Here is a 14,037-nt window from a genome sequence, read left to right as displayed (position 1 = left end):
TCAAGAGAGCATGGACAGGATGGGAAGGCAAAGATCAAGCTAGGGTCAGATCAGTGGTTCAACGAAACTTCCCAGGCAAAGGGTGCTGCTTTTGAGTAAGAACACACTGTTACCATGTGAAGACAGACCAAAGTGAAATGGCACAGGAATCAAGACAGCAGAAATATAGCCTCCAATACCATCCAAGTGGACAGCAATAGTGGCATGAAACAGATTCAGTAGGAGACCACACTGGTCAGACATAAGGATGGACCAAAGCAGGGGGGAGTATGAAAGGAACAGGAAAGACTCTCCTAGGAATGGCCTGAACAGCCTTGAGGCACCACCCAGTAGACATCCGAGTAGAGCTAAGACAGGGGGCTGATAAGTTCTAAAGCCCAGATGAGACATCAGGGGACTGAAAGGCAATATTGAGAGGCTTTGTGTGGCCTTATATAAAGAGAATAAATGACATGGATCTGACAGAACACGTAGAAGGGAGACACAGTACAGGAAAACCCTGGGGTGAGCACCAACTTATGAAGAACTGAGGAGAGGCCAGGAGAAAAGCTGTGAAGAAAGTAGATGGGCAGATGGATGGATGAAAGGGTCAAACCAAGGGAACAAGAATACTCAGTATGCTCACATGGTCCCCCCACTGACTGAGTTCTATATATCCAAGACCACCACAATCCTCTTTCCTAGTCCTCCAAGAATTGCCCACTAGACCTTGAAAAGCAATACTAAAAGGAGGGAACTACATGACTAAGAAGCTCTGTGCTTTTTATTAATGACTGAGTTAACAGTAAATCACAGAATGTAACCAAGGTGGAGTTATTTGGCTGTAACAACTGTTCCTTTCTTACCAAAGTCACCATGAGGCTTTGCTACAAGACAGTCTTCACTCTTCTCTCTACTGATACTAACCTATCTCTTTCAGAGCTAGTGTCGAATAAAAACATAACCTTGGAGCTCAAAGAAACATCATGTTTTTGCTTGTTGAGTTATAAAATCTTCAAAAGGAATGAAGGAAGCTGGAAGCCAGTAGATCATGCCCATAATCCTACCTATCCATGGGGCTGAAATCTTAAGAATCACTCTCTGAAGCCCAGGCAGAAAAGTCCTTGAGACTATTATCTCTTAATAAGTCAAAAAGCTGAAAGTGGAGCTGTGGCTCAAGTGGTAGAACTTTGAGCACAATAGTTCAGGGACAACACGCAGGTCCTGAGTTCAAGTTCCATGACTAGAAAAAAAAAAGTGAGGGGAAGACTATACTTTCAGAGATCATTTCTATAGTATGTTACTAGAGAAATCTCACTGATGGTGTAGAGTACATAAGGATGAAATTTTCCAGGTCCACTGGTCTCCACATAATGAAACCATTCTGGCTTCAAGCGGTACTGATCACCGCCTGAATGTGTGGGATTTAAGCAAAACTGGAAAAGAGCAATCCATAGAAGATGGACCTCCAGAACTCCTGTTTATTCACAGAGGACACACTGCCAAGATTTCTGACTTCAGCTGGAACTCCAATGAGCCTTGGGTCATCTGCTTGGTGTCAGAGGATAACATCATGCAGATATGGAGAATGGCTGAAAACATTTACAATGATGAAGAGGCAGATGTCACAACATCGGAACTGCAGGGACAAGTATCTTAAACTCCAAAGCAAAATATGTTTCTGTTGAATGTAATGCTTACAAGAATGGTTGATTTGTCAACTATATATTTGTAGCTATAAGGGAAAAAAGGAATGCTGCTTAAAGGAAAACATCGTCATTTTAACATACAAGTTGCAGGGTACTGCCTTTTGATTCAGATGTTTTAAGTCCTCATTTTCCCAAACTTAAGTGCTTGCTCAAGTTCCCAAATACGCAAGATAACTTTTTTCACTTTTTCCTTCTGACACCTCTTGACTGGCTTTGCAGAAATAAAGTTTTAAAATAAAATTTAAAAAGTAAGGGGCCAGGTTCAATTCCTTGGTACCACATAGAAAAAAGCTGGAAGTGGTGCTGAGGCTCAAGTGGTGGAGAAAGTCCAAGGACAGTGCTCAGGCCCTGAGGTAAAGCCCAAGACTGGCAAAAAAAAAAAAAAAAAAAGTAAGGGGCCAGAAGTATAGCCTAGTGGCAGAGTGCTCGCCTAGCATGCATGAAGCCCTAGGTTCGATTCCTCCGTAACACATACAAAGAAAGCCAGAAGTGGCACTGTGGCTAAAGTGGTAGAGAGCTAGCCTTGAGCAAAATGTGTCCAAGGACAGTGCTCAGGCCCTGAGTTCAAGTCCCAGGACTGGCAAAAAAAAAAAAGTCAGTAATAATAGTACTTATAATAAAAGACTATCAAAGACAGATTTTTTTTTTTAAGACAGGCTCCAGTGGCTTACACCAGCTACTTTGGAGGCACAAACTCAAGGATTGTGGATCAAAGCCAGCCTGGACAGAAAAATCCATGATACTCCATTTCCAGTTGTCAGGCAAAAACCTTGGCTAGAGGCACAGATCAAGTGGCAGAGCACCGGTCATATGGAACACAAGTTGAGTGAGAATGAGATGTTGAGTTCAAGCCTTTATCCAAAACATAAAAACAAATAAAAGACGGGGGTAAGGAGACAGCACTGCTAATATCACTAAGGCAGGATTTCTCAGCTAATAGGTTAACAAGAAAAGTCATTCAAGAAGATGTACTTTGAGATAGTAAATAATAAATTCTAAAAAATTTACCATAAAACTGCATACTTATATTCCATGAGGACAAGCTGGTGAATGCTGTTAGATTTCTACTACAAGCTGACACTGTCACACCCATAGACACACACTGGGTGTCAGATTGCCCCATCACATGACACATGACATGCAATCCTGGAACATAATTTATGTGCTATTTTTCTGAGCTCTCTCTTGAAAAGCTGGTGACTTCTTGGGTAGCTGCAATTTACCTTTCACACTTGGTAATAATCAAGGTGCCTGATGGCCCTGAATAACATTCCTGGCTGTCAGAGCACTTCAAGGCTGCAAATTAGCATTTCAAAACCTTTTCAAACCAAGGGGAGGAGGGCTTTTCCCCTCAGAAGAAGGTTCTGCTGGCTGCACACACCACAAGCCACTGTTAAATGCACACCTGGAGAAGCCATCTTGCTGGACCAGGATATTGGACAGGGGGTCACAAACAATGTGTCAAAAGCCTAAGAAACATTCCAGCTCAATAATCATACAGTGGGAAATTTCCAGGAAGGGTCTAATTTCACACATTTTATTCTGTGTCCCTAAACTCATTCCAGCATCCTGGGGATCCCAGCACATTGGCTTCCCACAGAAACAACTGTCTTCCAGATTGTGCCTCCAGCCAGGAAGGAGCATGAAAGTCATGACCTCTAAATCTGCAGTTGGGACAATTTCATTACAACAAAGTCTGGGCTCATCCAGCACGATGTCTCATGCCCGTAATCCTAGCTACTCGGAGACTAAGATCTGAGGATTCTGGTTCAAAGCCACCTGAGGCACTAAAGACCACAGTGAGACTCTTATCTCCAATTAACCACTAGAAAACTGGAAGTGGTACTATGGTTCAAGGGGTGGAGTGGTAGCCTTGAGCTGAAGAGCTCAGGACAATGCCCAGGGCCAGAGTTCAAGCCTCACGACCAACAAAAAAATAAAATAAAAAATAAACAAAGGTCTGGGCCCACCAAAAACAACCATAATTTTAAACATTCTTCCTTAGCAGTTGTGAGCATCTGGGACTAAAAACCTGAGATACGTGAGTGGTTCAGGAAATGCTGATGATCTGATAGGTTACTGCTCCTTCAGCCATGTCTTTTGGCCACTATATACATTTGTCTACTCAGGTTCTTCCCTTAAAAAACTGGTCCTGGACCCCCACTGCCACCTGTGGTTCTCCAAGTATAGTTCCCAGACCAGGAGCATTGACACCACCAGGAAGTCTGTTAGACTATGAACAGACCTGTGAATCTCTAGAGAAGGAACCAGCAATCCCTGTCCCTGATGCATGCCAAAACACGACAACCACTGTCTGAGACACATCCCAACATGCCCTACCTGCCCACCATGTTGCTCACACCACTTCTGCTCTGCCCCTGGCTGCACTGGAAGCCCAGTGGTAGCCACACTGGTGGCTGATTATCTTCTGGAGAGACCAGTTCCACCCTTCTCTTTTGGGCCATTGCTCATGCCACTGGAATCATCGCCTAGAATTAGGTCATTATCATGTCCTTCTACTGCCACTCTCTTCTCCTTACAAGGAAAGGCCCTGGAAGAGAGGCCTCCCCTACCTCTCCCATCAGGCCTTCTCTGCCTCCCCAAGAACTGCTAGTGACCAGTACTATTTTTTTTTTTTTGCCAGTCCTGGGGCTTCTTCTCAAGGCTAGAGCTCTACCACTTGAACCTCAGAACCACTTCCAGTTTTTTTAATGTATGTGGTACCGAGGAATCGAATCCGGGTCTTTGTGCATGCTGGGCTAACACTCTAGCATTAGGCCAAACTCCCAGCCCTCTTTTTCCTTTTTTAAGTGCTAGTATTCAGGTTTGAATTCAGGGTCTCTCTGGCTTGACTTTTTTGCTCAATGACAGTGGTAAATTCTAAGTGGATAGGATTACAATTATAGGTATGAGCCAATGGTGCCTGTTGCCTAGTAGCTCTTGGGGTTTTTTGGTTTGTTTTTTTGTTGTTTTGTTTTATTTTGCCAATCCTGAACTCTTTCTGCTCAAAGCTAGCAATCTACCACTCGAGTCACAGCTCCACTTCTGGTTTTTTGGTAATTTACTGAAGATCAGATTTTCTTGGACTTCCTTCCATTGCAATGTATGGGGTTTTTTTTTAAATTATTGGGGTTTTTTTTTGTTTTTTTTTGGGGGGGGGAGCGGTTGTTGGTTATGAGGCTTCAAGTACCATGCCTGAGCCTTTTTTCCCTCAAAACTAGTGCTCTACCACTTTGAGCCACCGTGCCACTTCCCATTTTCTGGTAGCTAATTGGAGATATTGAGTTTCATGGACTTTCCTGCCTAGGCTTTCTTTGAAACACTATCCTCAGGTCTCAGCCTCCTGAGTAGCTAGGATTATAGACCCAAGCCACCAGCACCCAGCTTGTCTGATCTCTTTTATACCTTAGCCTCATCATGATGGCTACCGTTGCATACACAATGCTCATACACACTCACCCCCACACAATACACAATGTGGCCAGTTTCCTCTGGTCCTGTCATCCTGGCTACTTGGACCCCATTCTCTTCAGCCCTGGTGCTCACATACTAGCTCACAAAATCCTGACTGCCCTCGGATATTCTCATCTGCATGAGACTAACAAAGCACATAAGTGAGTGGCATCTAGTGTACTCCATTTTATACAGCAATCACCTCTGTCCAAAATGTGTTCTTTATCCTCAAGAGTACCACTCACCCATTACTCTGTCACTCCTAATTTCCCTCTTCTTCCAGCCCCAGCAGCCTGTTTTGCTTATTGCAGACATCTCTTATGAATATAAGAATATAAAATTTTACCTTCCATGTCTGGCTTATTTTGCTTAGCATCATTTCTTTGTGGCTCATTGACGCTGTGGCACATATTGAACATTTCTTTGTTTGGCTGAGTGCAACTTCAACTGTGGATATACTGCCATTCATTCACTGACAGTCATTTGGAGTCTTACCACCTTGTAGCTATGGACATGCTTGGATAAATATTTGTTTTGCATACCAGTTTTCAACTCCTTGGGAGAGGGAATGCTTGGTCATATGGCAATTCTGTTTAGTCTTCTGACCACCTGGGTAAGCTCCTCAATTTGTATCTGTTCCTTTTTCCCCTCAGTTATTTGTGGACAAGAACATCAATAACTTTCATGGCACCATACAACCAGACTCCAGTATTGTGACTTCCACATAGAAGGTGACTGTCGAAATGAGTGATAATATAGAAGGCGTATTGTGTGCCAGGCAGATCTAAGGGCCTTAATTGAATTAGTCTATTTAATGTTCATAGAGCTATAAGACAGGTACCTTGATCATATGCATTATTCAGATAAGGAAACTGAGATGTACAAAAAAAATAATTTTCTGGGAAGTTAACAGCTCTATGCATCTGACCTTTAACCACAGTCTGGCTCTTGAACCACACTGTAGCACTAGCCTCACCCATGTTTGTTTTCCCTAAGCTCCTTGAAGACAAACACTATGTGGGGTAATACTTGCACACATACTCTGCAAAATAAAATGGCCAAATTCAATGAAAGAACTCATGATGTAGAACATCTAGCCTTCCTAGCATCTGTTTCTGTTTTTCATGATTTTCCATAAGCTACCTTGTTTCTTGAGTGCTAGCTACTGCTCTGGTCCTCACAAATCCTAAGAACAGATATAATTATCCTCATTTAAAAATGAGGTTAAAAAAAAAAAACTTGAAGCTTTAACACCCAAACCTAACTCCTAAGACATGGCTATTTGGGATCATTTAAAGCCAGAACATCGATCTCTATGTGCTTCTATTCGTTGCGCTGGATACAATCCAAGTTCACACAGATCACTAAGAAAAAGCTGGGTTTTAACTGAACACTAGAGGCCCATGGGCCTGATCCTGGCTACTCAGGAGGCTGAGATCCAGAGGAGCACAGTATGAAGCCAGTCTGGGCAGAAAAGGCTGGGAGACTCCATCTCCAAGGTAACAAGTAAAATTCCAGACTGGAAGTGTGGCTCAAGTAACTGAAGGCCAAGTGTGAGCAAGAAAGCCAGGCCAGAATACTGAGTTCATCAAATGATGGTGGTAATGTGCCTAGGCACACGCACACATTTTTTAAAAGCTGAATTGCGTCTGGGCACTCTGTAGAAGAAAGGAGGTAAGTATACTCTGCATCATAAAGGCTGCCTGGGTGTTCAGTACCTGGTTGTTGACTAATGAGTTCATGGATGAGTCAGTGAATGAAATGAGCAAAATGAGAGAATGAAGGAGTGAATGAAGAAGTGAATGAATGAGCAAATGAATGAATCATGAGTAAAGGGGGCAAAAATGAGCCAGGCGCCTACAGCTCACACTACTACTGTTACTGTTACTGCTACTACTAGCTACTCAGAATGATGAGATCTGAGGACTGAGGTTCAAAGCCAGCCTGGGAAAGAAAAGTCCATGAGATTCTAATCTCCAATTAACCACAAAACACTGGAAGTAGAGCTGTGGCTCAAGTGGTAAAGTGCCAGCCTTGAAGCAGAAAAAAGCACAGGGGTAGTACTCAGACCCAGAGTTCTAAGACCCCGCACTGGCACACACAGACAGACAGATGGGGTGGGGGGGAGACAGGTCTGAGACAGAGACAGACAAGGGGAGGGAGGGTGGGAGAGGGAGGGGTAGGGAGAGAGAGGGAGAGAGGAACAGAGAGTACTCACGAAAGCAGAAGCATCTCAGGTCAGACCCACCAGCAGACCTCAAATGGCTGCCATTCATCCCAAGGAGCCGAACTCCACCAGATTCCAGTCCAACTTTAGTCAGCCATTTAACTGAAGCCAGACTGCCAAGAAGGCATGCCGTGCCCTTCTCTTTTTCACAACAGATAAAACTTTTACACTGTCCATTTAAATCACCATTGTCTGACCCTCTCCTAAGGAAACTTTCAAACTGAAATTCCTTTCTCCTCTCATTCTGCCCCTTTGTTGGGATAGAAATGCTCCATTTAGCATTCCTAAAGATCCATTAGCATCCCAAAGCCCATGTTGTGCTGTTGGCTGGAGGTTTGTGTTCCTGCTGAACAACTGGGCTCAACCGTGCTGCACAGGCTGAAACACAGACCCTGGATGCCCAGGCCGCTTGGCAGAATCTCCCTCCCCACTCACCAACTCCAGCCTAGTGTCCCTCATTCCGGACATCTAGCATATATTCTCCGTCTCCAAATCTTGATCTGCAAAATCTCTCCTTTCTTTCTCCCTGCCTTTTGATAAATATTATGCATGAGGGGAGGGGGGGGGTTCCATTCCCATGAAAGACTCCATTTGTACAAGGCAAGCTGAATATCCCTTTTACTGAACAAACTGAGGATCAATCCTTTCCTCACATCCCCATCCCAGGACCCTCCATCTCCATTCAAAGAGAAGTCACAAACCATCTGACCAGGAGGCAGGTGTAACAAACCTGGAGAGGCGGCCAGCCACACTGCCTACTCTTGTGTGTCACTAAGCTTTGGAGAGGTTTGTCACTCCCAGAGGTAACAGTATCTCAGCTCCTCGTGCATCGACTCTGCTTGATTAATTGTATAAAAATCACCCTATTGCTGGAATTAACCTGCAAGTGAGACAAAAAAATAAAAAATGTGGAGGGGGGCCGGCCAGAGTGCTTGCCTAGCATGCACAAAGACCAGGGTTCGATTCCTCGGTACCACATATATAGAAAAAAGACAGAAATGGTGCTGTGGCTCAAGTGGTAGAGCTTTAGCCTTGAGAAAGCCCAAGGACAGTGCCCAGGCCCTGAGTTCAAGGCTCGGGACTGGCAAAAAAAAAAAAAATGTGGAAGAAATGTGAATACTCACTGATAGGTTTTCTCTGGGAGAGGAAATTCTGCTCATTATCACCCTTTGTTCCCAATAGACTGCATTCTCCTTTTTATGGCAGACTCACATTTCCTATATATAGCCTAAAAATATCATCTGATGTAGTCAAGACACCAGTGGTTTATACCTCTAATCCTAGCAACTCAGGAGGCTGAGAATAAACCTCAGGTTAAAAGCTAAACAAGGCCATCAAATCTTTAATGTATCAGCAAAAAGTTAGAAGTGGAGGTGGTTCAAATGGTACATACAGCATCATCTAGACATGAGCAGAGAAAGCTAAACAAGACCTGGAGGTCAAGTCCCAGTACAAGAACTTCACCACCAAAACAAAAAACAAACAAATCACTGATGTAAGGTACCCAATGGGGATCCCTGAGAAGCAAATGTGAGATCACTGAGTGCCTGAGAGAGACAGCTCAGCCCTTAAGAGCTAGTCCTTGAGTAAAGACAAGAGCCTTTAGCATCCCAACGCCCTTGTGTTGCCCTGCAGGTGGGTACGCAGAGCTGTAGATGCCAGCCTGGTGTTAGCCTTCACTGCAAGGGAAGCCACCTTTCGGGAGCTTCTGTTTTTTTTTTACCCACAAACCCACAAGCTCTATGAGCCACTTTCTGGTTCTTATACCTGATCACTTCACTGGTTAACAGATTTCCTTCCTTTCTGTTGTACTTTCAACACCTACCCCAGGGCAAGACAATCAAGTTTTTCTCTCTGTATTATATATCTGAGTGACCTGCAATGTGTGGGTATCCCTCGAGTTCCTAAGAACACAAAGGCAGCAGCCACAGTTGTCTTTGATGGTATCCAAGACTACTGCGCTGAATCTGGTACTCAGAACAGAGCACTTCAGAAGCTGTATGGCTAATGTCCGCAAGACTTCTGCTGCCAAACTTATTTACGCGCTGGAGAGGTAAGGGGATGTGGTAATCTTCTGCTGGTTAATTTGTAATAAAGTAACCATTAGCCAGGTTTTTACAAATAGCTCTCCCAAACCCTACTGACGCATATAACAGCAGCAGGAAGGACCAATTCCTTTCCTCGTTCTAGGCTTTGGAAGAAATGGAGACAACCTGGAACAAGGCCTTAGGAGAAGGGTCAACAAACTTTTTTGTTATGAGCTGGATAATAACCAGTCTGGGGCTTTGAAGGCCACATAGAGTCTGTTCCAAGTACTCAGTTCTGCTCTTGAAATGAACCCCAACTGTAGACAAGACACCAACAAATGGGTGTGGCTGTGACCAATTACAACTGATTTACAAAAACAGGCAACAGGTAGAGAATTTGGTGCCTGGGGCTATACTTAATCAACTGCATTCGTAAGCAGTTCAACATTAAAGAAGAATGAACCTCAGGCCCAGTTCTTCATTAATTTAATGAGTTAAATTAATAATTACTTAACTGAGGCATAATAACAAACTCAGTTAGGTCATAAATTTCCTGAAACTAATGTTATTCTAAAAACAGATATGGCGGAGGCCTTTGTGGCTATTACCGGTATATCTTAACTATGCAGGAGCCAACCCCAGGCAGAAAAGCCCAAGACCTTTATCTCCACAAGTAGAGCTGTGGCTCCAATAGAGAACTAGCCTTGTGTGAAAAAGCCAAATGAAAGCATGAGGTCCTGAGTTTCAGCCCCGTACTGGCATATACATACATACAGCTACTGAAAGGCCTACTATGGGCCACCGTTTTAATGGAGACAGAGACAAGCCTGAGAGTAGACAAGATTTTGTTATGAGTCCCGTTTATGAGGACACTAACAGCCTTTTGTGTTTTTATCTGCAGCCCTGAACTGTATGTGAACATACTAGCTCATTCAGCCACTTCCTTACTGACGCTGTTCTCTGTCACATACGTACACAGACATGTGCGTACAAAGTACATTATCCTAGATTTACTGCTAACAAATTAATGTATAGATACATCTACTACTGGTAGATGCCTTTCTGTGCACATGTGTCTTTCTAGGATGGACAGAGAGAGGTGGCAGGGAGCACATGTAAATTCAGTCATGCCAATACTCCATGACTCAGCTTTTAGCTGGCTCACCCTCTTCTAAATGCATCAGATAGGTAGTCCATGAGACAGAACAAGGAAGGGCCTATGAGAAAACATGGACTGAAAAAAATCCACCCACTATTTGAAAACTACTACTGCCAAGTGCTAGTGGCTCATACTTGTAATCCTAGCTATTCAGGAGGCTGAGATCTGAAGATCACAGTTCAAAGGCAGCCTGGACATGAATGTCCATGAGACTCCTACCTCCAACCACCAGAGCACTAACCTGAAGGGATGAACTTCAGAGACAGTGCCCAGGCCCTGAGTTCAAGCCCACAACCCACCAAAAAAAAATGAGAACTGCTATGACTGTAGATCTTAAATGTTCTCACAAGATGAGGCTATAACGATATGGATTACCTGATTATGTTGATCGTGTATCAAACTATCCTATAGTATGTCTTAAATATATATAATTCTACAATTGTTTCTGTAGATATGTCAGCAGAGCCAGGCACCAGTGGCTCAGACCTATAATCCTAAATGCTCAGGAGGCTGAGATCTCAGGACTGAGATTCAAACTCAGCCCAAGTAGAAAAGTCCATGAGATTCTTATCTCCAATTAACCAGAAAAAAAAAGGCAGAAGTAGAGCTCTAACTCAAGAAGTAGACGGCCAGCCTTAATAAAAAAAAATCTGAAGGATAATGCCCAGGCCCTGAGTTCAAGTCCCAATACCAACACACTAACACATGATACACTGACTGACTGACTGACTCACATACACACACACACACACACACACATTGTTCCTCAATATTTATGAAGAATTACCTTCAGACTTCCCTCCCTGTGGGTACCAAAATCCACATATATTCAAGACCTTCATAAAAACCAATGTAGCACTGCACAGACTCTCCACACGCCTCCATACAGATTGTCTGTAGATGACTTGTAATACAAAATACAATACAAATATTATATAAATAGTTACACTGTATTGTTTAGTAACATGTCTGTTCATGTTCAGTATGTTTCTTGCCAACAGTTTCAAGTTGCAGTTGGTCAATGTTTGGATTCAGAGCTCACAAATAAAGAGGGCAAACTGTATGTCTGGCAAAACATCACATTCCACATGACAAATACATGTAATTGTATTTGTCAGTTATAGCTCAATAAAGCCAAGGAAATATAATCAGTTTAAAAAAACACCCCATGAGGGCACAGAAAGAGAGAAAGGGTGAGCAAATATAGTCATGATAGCCAAGGTACATTATGTAAAACTTAAACTATGTAAGTTGAGAGTAGGGACAGGAGAGGGAAAATGGAGGAGAATGAAGGAATAAGAATGAAGAATAAGAAGCACTGGACTCACAACCTGAGTTAGGGAATTAATTATAACTCCTTTAACTACTTAATAACTATGGAAAATGCAAAAGAAAAAGAAAACTATTCCAGTATATACACCCAGAGTCTGCAAGGTAGGGGAGGGGCAAGGACCACTACCTCTGGGCCTGTGGCCCAGGCTTAGCAGTGAGCAGAACACTTGCTGGCCCTGATCTACCTCTGATGAATAAACAGGACCTGAGTCGGCCAGCGAGCAGGCAGGAGGAGAACTCCAATGCAGGTTATTGGCATTCCTGCAGTGGGGGCAGGACCCCTGGGATGGCCTGGCCTGTCTGTGAGCTTGAAGAGTTGGATTTCTGAACTCAAATGCCAAGCCAGGCCTGGCACTGGCCAGGTTGAGCCTTCTTTTGTATTTGAAACCCTTTTTGTGTGAAGCTGGTGTAACTGTAAGCAGGCTGCCAAGCAGAGCCTGTGAGAAAGCTCCTAGGCCAAGCTGCTTTCCTGAGGCCCCCACAGCGCTCTCTACCCTTGCCAGAACCACTTCCCCACCTCAACCTCTGTCAAAATCCCCTTCCTGGAATACACCTTTCCTCAGCTACCTGGCCAGAGTGCTGGGATGACTCCTTGCTGGACTGAAATAGTTTGGTCTGTTACTCCAAGCAGAGAAGGGGGACCCAGAACTGAAGCATACAAGGAAAATCTGAGTTCCTGGATGGCTGAGTAGGTTCAGCATTTTTCCCCCAGAGCACTGGGTAACACAGGCACTGCTTCTAACATTTCACATCCACGTCTTTATAATACCCTCACCCCCCACAGTGACCCAAGACACAGGCATGATTATCCAGTGTGACCCAATTACTCTGACATGATTTCCTCCCACATGACCCTAGAATACAGGTATGATTACCCATGTGATCCAAGGACAGTTATGATCACTCCAAGCAGTTCTAAGAATTAAACTTTTTTTTTCTTTGCCAGTCCTGGGCTTGAGTTTAGGTCCTGAGCACTGTCCTTGGACTTTCTCAAGGCTAGAGCTCTACCACTTGAGCCTCAGCACCACTTCCAGCTTTTTTCTATGTATGTGGTACCGAGAAATCGAACCCGGGTCTTCATGCATGTTAGGCAAGCACTTTAACCACTAGGCCAAACTCCCGGCCCGAATTAAACATTCTTTATAGATACTAAACCCTGTCAGACACAAATTGCAAATATTTTCACCCATTCTGTGGGCTGCCTTTGTGTCTTCTTAACATTATCCTTCAAATAATAAATTTAACATTTTGATTAAATCCAACTTACCTGTTTTTTGAGCTTCTTTCCACATGGGATTTTTAATGCAAATCCTCTAATAATTTCTACGAGAACTATTTCTAAAAATTTAATAAAGTTAACACAGAGCTGACATTTTCCAAATTTGTGAACATAAAATAATGCTACCCTATTTATTTATTTGAAAAGGGATGAAGTTAGGTGCTGGTAGTTTATGCCTGTAATCCTAGTTACTCAGGAGACTGAGATTTCAGGATCATGGTTAGAAGCCAGCCCAGCAACAAGTCCATGAGACTATCTTCAATTAATCACAGAAAAAGCCAGTAGAGCTGTGTCTCAAGTGATAAGAGTGTTCACCTTAAGCAAAAGGAACCAGGGACAGCACCCAGATCCTGAGTTCAAGCCCCCAAAACCAACAAAGAGAGGGGATGGGGGCTGCAAGTTGGACCCAGGCTCTGTGCAGGCCAGCAAGGACTCTAGCAAATGTGCTCCATCATCCCTAACCTTCCTTCTTTTCCAGTCTGCAGAATCTCTAGTAAAGTCTCCCCCCACCCCTCGCCACACCCACCCCACCTCCGCACCCAGTCAGCTGGGCTTGAACTGAGGGTCCGGGAGCTGTTCCTGAGGTTTTCTACTCAATATTAACACTGACCAACAGCACTTCTTCTCTAGTGGATAAAGAGTCTCATAGACTTTCCTGAGTAGGCTAATTTCAAAGCACCATCCTCAGATCTCAGCCTCCTGAGCAGAATTACAGGCATGAGCCACCAGTGTCCTATGTAATGTCTCTTCTTCATTCTTTTTTTTTTTTTTGCCAGTCCTGGGCTTGAACTCAGGGCCTGAACACTGTCCTTGGACTTTCTCAAGGCTAGAGCTCTACCACTTGAGCCTCAGCACCACTTCCGGCTTTTTGC

At 43.7% G+C, this 14,037-nt stretch overlaps 1 protein-coding gene and 1 pseudogene across 2 annotated transcripts in view; one reads left to right on the top strand and one right to left on the bottom strand.

Annotated features, from left to right (window-relative positions):
- Positions 1-14,037, bottom strand: part of Ntn1 (netrin 1) — a 163,619-nt gene that overhangs the window by 131,330 nt on the left and 18,252 nt on the right. The gene's annotated exons all lie outside the window — the stretch shown is intronic.
- LOC150050904 (small nucleolar RNA U3) lies at positions 1,245-1,372 on the top strand (annotated as a pseudogene).

The sequence above is a fragment of the Megascapheus bottae genome, chromosome 17 (assembly GCF_031878675.1).
Source record: "Megascapheus bottae isolate mThoBot1 chromosome 17, mThoBot2.hap1, whole genome shotgun sequence".
Classification (NCBI taxonomy): domain Eukaryota; kingdom Metazoa; phylum Chordata; class Mammalia; order Rodentia; family Geomyidae; genus Megascapheus; species Megascapheus bottae.
The sequence above is the reverse complement of the archived record's forward strand: the minus strand, read 5'-3'. Positions and strand labels throughout refer to the sequence as shown.